This window comes from Giraffa tippelskirchi, chromosome 5, assembly GCF_054371585.1.
Source record: "Giraffa tippelskirchi isolate mGirTip1 chromosome 5, T2T-mGirTip1v1.2.pri, whole genome shotgun sequence".
Lineage (NCBI taxonomy): Eukaryota > Metazoa > Chordata > Mammalia > Artiodactyla > Giraffidae > Giraffa > Giraffa tippelskirchi.
Window position 1 is genome coordinate 86,091,546 of NC_137279.1, and position 6,824 is coordinate 86,098,369.

Consider the following 6,824-nt stretch of genomic DNA (forward strand, 5'->3'; position numbering starts at 1 on the left):
TTCTATCTTGTTCTTTCTTCTTTCCTGAACAATATCTCTTTGCAATGTGCTGTGGATTGAACATCTCTGTGACCTCAAATTCATATTTTAAAACCCCAATCAGCCACGTGATAGTATTTGGAGATGAAGACTTTGGGAGGTAATTAGGTCATGAGGGTTCCACCTTAATGATAGGATTAGTGCCCTTATAAGAAGAAATGCAGGAAAGCTTGCTTTTGATAGGGACAGAGTAAAGGGACAAAGTAGGTCATTAAATAGTGAATCTCACTAGGGAATTATAAGTAGAAAAAATATGGGAGACCCTTGTAAATTAAAGATTATCCAAGAAAGCAGGCTTGCTTAGCAACAAAACCATGCAACAGAAGCATGAGACATGCCCCCAAACAATAAAACTATGGTGACATGAGACCCACATCCTGCCCAATGAGCTCAGCAAGTTAATGACCTATAGGATATGCTCTCTGCACACATGAAAAACACTAATTTATGGACCTAGCTGGACCATGTAGGGACAAGAAAACTCCCCTGCCAAAACTGGAGGAGAAGCTGCTGATGGAAGCATGACATATATTCAAGAATGAACAAGAAGTTCTCCCCCTCGCAGCTTTTACTTTCATTATAAAACTGTAGTGCAGTAAGTTCTTGGGATGAAGCATTTCTTGCCTGTCTGCTTGTAAGCCTCACAAGCGTCCTGTTCTAATAAATCACTTCTTATCTATCACTTTGCCTCTCACTGAATTCTTTGTTGCATTGAGACATAAACGACTGTGTTACCAGAACTCTTTGGAACCCTGGAAATGACACCAAATGGTTTCACCTTCTCCTTCTGCTCTCCATTGTGTGAGGGTACAACAAGAAGTTGGAAGTTTGTAAACCAAGAAGAAAGTTTCATTAGTAACCGGACTATGCTGGTACCCTGATCTCAGACTGCCAGCCCCCAGAATCATGAGAATATAAATTGTTATTTAAGCCACCCAGTATCTGATAATTTGTTATAGCAGCTTGAGCTAAGGCACAATGATTATCATAAACTTTGGGCCACCTGAGTATTCCTGTAATAGAACCCATTTCTTCCGATATTTCAAGAGACTTTGTTCTCATTACCTTGTTCTACACCTAAGGTAGGTAGACCATTTTGGTTGTCTGTCATGACATTTACCATCTTTTCAATATCTACATCCTCTTTAATGTCAGAAGCAGCTCTAGAAGGAGGCCAAGCCAGGGCCTTTGACTGGTGCTTTTCCTGTGGGTCTGGAGACCACACCCTGGCTTCAAAGTCACACTTAATTTCAATCTACCATTTAACTGTCTATGCAACTCTAAGTAAACTAACAAACTCTCTTAGACATAGTTTCTTTGGCTAATTTGAAGACAGGATGAAATATCTGCCTTGCTTTACCATCTGAACCACTAGGGAAGTCCATCTGCCTTGCTATAATTAAATAAAATAACAAATGTAGATTATCTCATGAAGTACCTGACACACAGTAGGTGGGATCTCAGTAAGATTTACTTATTTCTGTAATTCTACACTTGGACTTAGAGTGACCACTAGAACCTTTCTCATCATGACTCCTCCTCAGTGGACTGCAAAGTTCCTACAGATGACTAACTGTGTTTCTTGGCACCACCTCTAAATATTTCCTCCAGGTATTCTGTCCCCTTGTGGTATCTAAAGGACCTGAATCACACTTCTTTTCCTGTCAAGGTTACTGCCCTTCAGATGGAGGAGGATAATGTGGTGCAGGATTCATTCTGCAGACACTTTTTGGAAAGTCCGTGTGAGCCAGCTATGAGAGGGAATTCCGTCACCTCCAAAAGTTTGAAATCTTAATGTCCTGGAGGCTACTGGTGACTCACGTGATCTGGGAGGAACTTAAATTTAGAGGTGCATTGGTTCCCTCTGTTGTTACAATGGAGAAATTACAGCCTCTGAGGCCCTAGAGCCATGTCACAAAAACTGCAGAAATAGTCTCCCAAACTCAGAATAAAACAGAGATACAGAGTTTTGGTTTTTTGTTTTTTTTTCCCCCAGGTAGTAAAACAGGTGGCTGAGAGGGACAACTGATTCACTCACTCGGTCTGATCCCAAGAGCACCATCCTTGGCCAAATGGCACAAGAGAGATAGGCAGATTCACTGATGCTGGAGCTGCAGCAACAGAGCCCAAGGAAGGGTAGAGTGACTTTGGGGAAAAAACGAATCTGTGATCAAAAAGGAGAGACTGTTTTGAGAAAATATGAAAACTAAACTTTATAGAGGACTTATTGTGAGCTGTTACATCAGGAGGGCTCTTTGATAAACAGTAGCTCTTCATAAAAACTGTACAAAATTACTGCTTCCTATCCACAATCCTATATCACCCTTTGCAGTTATCTTCTCAAAGGAAGCATGGCAAAACTTAACAGAGATGGTTTTTCCTTCAAACTACTTTGGGATCGAAAATCCAAAAGAATAAATTGAAGGGATATAAAAGGAGAGAGAGTAACTCAGCTATGCCTATGGTTAGGTATGCCTTTTCCAACTCTCATTCTTGTCAGGATAAAACAAAGTACTATGCTTGAAAAGAGTTTGAAAGCTATAAAACATGGTATTATCATTATTTTGGCTTAAAGCTCAACGTTCAGAAAACTAAGATCATGGCATCTGGTCCCATCACTTCATGGGAAATAGATGGGGGAACAGTGGAAACAGTGTCAGACTTTATTTTTTTGGGCTCCAAAATCACTGCTGATGGTGATTGCAGCCATGAAATTAAAAGACGCTTACTCCTTGGAAGGAAGGTTATGGCCAACCTAGATAGCATATTTAAAAGCAGAGACATTACTTTGCCAACAAAAGTCCATCTAGTCAAGGCTATGGTTTTTCCAGTGGTCATATATGGATGTGAGAGTTGGATGGTGAAGAAAGCTGAGCGCCGCAGAATTGATGCTTTTGAACTGTGGTGTTGGAGAAGACTCTTGAGAGTCCCTTGGACTGCAAGGAGATCCAATCAATCCATCCTAAAAGAGATCAATCCTGGGTGTTCATTGGAAGGTCTGATGTTGAAGCTGAAACTCCGATACTTTGGGCACCTCATGTGAAGGGTTGACTCATTGGAAAAGACCCTAATTCTGGGTAGGATTGGGGGCGAGAGGAGAAGGGGACGACAGAGGATGAGATGGTTGGATGGCATCACCAACTCGATGGACATGGGTTTGGGTAGACTCCGGGAGTTGGTGATGGACAGAGAGGCCTGGCGTGCTGCAATTCATTGGGTCGCAAAGAGTCGGACACGACTGAGCAACTGAACTGAACTATCGTTATTTTCCCTTAGAGATGAAGGCAACAAAAGTGGAGAAGTCACAAATAGAAGATCATGTAAGTCTCCAACCAACTCTTGTGTGAAAAGTGGGTGCTTAATAATGGAGGTGGGTCTAAATAAAAGAAACACTTATTACTCAAGCATTAATGAAAATCAGTCTAGTCTTGGCCTTAAGACGAAGAGAGATAGAATATTCTAGAGAGAGGACTGTGAGCCCAAATCCAGAAAGGCCGAAAAGCCAGGTAGCTTGAAACCATTCATTCATTTATTCCTGACTTCAATAAATATTTATAAAGAACTATTACAATTTCTGGGCAAAGAACTCAGAGTCTGGTGAAGGAAACAGATAAGATTAAACAAAAATAAATATAAGTGATGAACTATGCTTAGAGCATAAGAAAAAGCTCATTATATAAGACTGGAGAAAGTTGAGATATTGATTGTGGAAAAGTGATCTAGTAAACTGAAAAATGCAGATGACCCCAAGCTTTCCCATTAAGGTGGTGTGATATCATCATCCCAAGAGGGAAGGGAAAGAGGTGGAAATTGAAAGAGAAAATAACTTCAGTGAAATGTATTGAGAAGGAGGGTAGCACTAAACTTATCTAGATTCAAAAGTGGGTTTAAGTGGAATGGTACATAGTTGTCCTGCAGTGATCCAAGCAGGGCAGAGGAATTGGTTCCCGGACCCCAGTAGATACCAAATTCATGGATGCTCAAGTACCTTATATAAAATTCTATAGCCCAGAGGACCTTCCATAATGCAGATTCCCTATTCTTAGATTCAACCAAACCCAGAGAAGACTGAAAATCCTGAATATGAAACTGTGAATATGGAGGGTAGAGTGTATTTTGAAATTAGATTTGAGACTGGATTTTAGATAATGTTTAGGAGGCAGTTCTGCATTATATACACTATTGAGGAAAAGGCCAAGTAAGAGGTGAGGGTATGCCTCAATGCCACTCTTGTCACCTGGCCCCAGCAACTAATTGTCTCGAAAAAAATTTTTGACCTGGCAATGCCAAGTCAACACTTCACTAATATCTCAAGCTTAATATATTTATAACTGTACTCCTAATCTTTCTCCCCAGTCAGCTCCCAAACCCTGGAGTTATCTTTTGATTTTTATCTTTCTCCCATCTTCAAAATACCCATGGAATTCTCCAGGCCAGAATCCTGGAGTGGGTAACCATTGCCTTCTCCAGGGGATCCTCCCAACCCAGGGATCGAACCCAGGTCTCCCGCATTGCAGGCAGATTCTTTACCAGCTGAGCCACAAGGGAAGCCCAAGAATGGTGGAGTAGGTAGCCTATCCCTTCTCCAGTGGATCTTCCCAACCTAGGAATTGAACCAGGGTCTCCTGCATTGCAGGTGGCTTCTTTACCAACTGAGCTATCAAGAAAGCTCCTTCAAAATATACTCAACCACTTTTTATTAAAGCCAACTTCTAATTACCAGCCTGGTCTAAGCTTCCATCACTTCTTGTCTAGATTATTGAAATAATCTCCTAACTGGTCTTCCTGCTTCCACTCTTGTCCTCCTACAGTCTCCTCTCAACACTCTCAGGCTATTCATTTCCCTATCTTCCTTTCCTCCCTTTCTCTCCCAGCTCCAACTCTTACAAAAGCCATCTTTGCAGACAGTGACATTTATGTGATGCAGACTTCTTGTGGGAGTATTCAACAGTGAAAAGAGAATGAGCTAAACCAAGGAAAATCAAAGGCCTTGATGATCCAGAAATTTCATGAGCAGTTATATATAATTAAGAATTGTCTCTAGACTTAAAAGTACTATGTTTATATTCTTGATCCTGAAATAATAAAAATCATAAAAGAGATATAAATCATCACTTGTCACTGTTTTACTTAGTATCACAAATTGCCTTAATTACTAATTTGCACTGAGCTGCATTATTAGTGCTTCAAGTGCTAACAGTTTTTCCTCTAAAATCTTAAGACTTTACTTATGAATTATTATCCTGGTTCTTAGAGTTTGAGCAAATTTCATTAAACTTTTTGTTTCAGGGGTTCATATCTGATATTAAGCTTCTGATCCTTGCTAAATTACTATGTCTGTATATGGGTACTATATATTTTAATGTTATATCTTTTAATACAATTTTATATCATATTTATTCTTTTGGAGAGAAATGGATGCAGAGTGAGAGTTAGCAGTTTGAAGTTTCTTTATTTTTTTCCCCCCTTGGTTAATCTGGAACGGTATTATAACATGAAACACATTGGTGAGATATTGGCAAAGAAATCTAATTGGTGTCTAGTGGAAAAAGATAGATTCTATTCTATTAATATCTACACCCATCTCTTCCCTGATAGATCAATTGGTAAAGAATCCACCTGCAATGTAGGAGACCCTGGTTGGATTCCTGGGCCGGGAAGACCCATTGGAGAAGGGATAGGCTGCCAAATTGTATTCTTGGGCTTGCCTTGTGGCTCAGCTGGTAAAGAATCCGCCTGCAATGAGGGAGACCTGGGTTCGATCCCTGGGTTGGGACCCCTGGGTTGGGACACGACTGAGCGACTTTCACTTCACTGCACACCTATCTGAATCCAAACAAGGAACAGCAACAATTCTTCAATGTGGTAAGGATGGGTGAAGAACAAGGATAATATTTTCCTTTTCCCCAAAGTGGACCTTGCTCCTTTCTTACTAAAGTGTTCAACCTCTCTCCACATCGTAGCAGGGCAAGACGCTCAGTCCATTACATAGTGCATTAACAGAGCCTACCTTAGAAAGTCAGAAAGGAAAAAAAACACTAAACTTTTCTAGTTGGAGGATGTGGGGTTGGAGGAAGGGTAGATTTAGCAAATTCTTAAAAATAAAAATCCATAAATTAGCGAATGAAATTTCTCAAGAAGATAGTGTCTCTAATATGTTGAGTATTCATTATCTAAAGTCTCTGTCCTGCAAATATGCAGCAAGCCTCAGCAGAATTCCCAGTTGGGTAGTACCATTTCTTTGAAGATGATATATTAAGACATCCAGGATGATGGTTGAAAACACTAGCTTTGGAGTTGAATTGTCTGGCTCCTAACCCTGGATTCACTACTTTGCCATCATGTGTGTGATCTCAGTCAAGTGACTTCTGACTAAACTTTCAATTCTTCAACTGTAAAACATCATTTGGTTACTATGGAGACTAAAAGAAATACTGTATTTAAAGTGGTTGCCGCAGAATAAGCACTCAATGATGTTAGCTATTCTTCTCTGGATTTTGACTTATTTATCACGTGACCCCTCAGAATGCCTGGGAGAATCAGATTGAAGAACTCAAACTGTCTTACTGGTTGGGGACCTACAGATGGTGCTATGACCTCATCTGCTCTATTTTCTAGGATAGTAGTAAGCATTGACCAGGAACCCCTCAGCAAGATCCAGTGATTAAGGATGTGAGCCGGAGCAGCAGATGGAGTAGATGGCAGGAAACTGAACTGATGCAGTGGAAAAATTCTTCTCGTTTATCTTTGAGCCCCATCTTGGACTGTTTTCACTGAAATTTAGC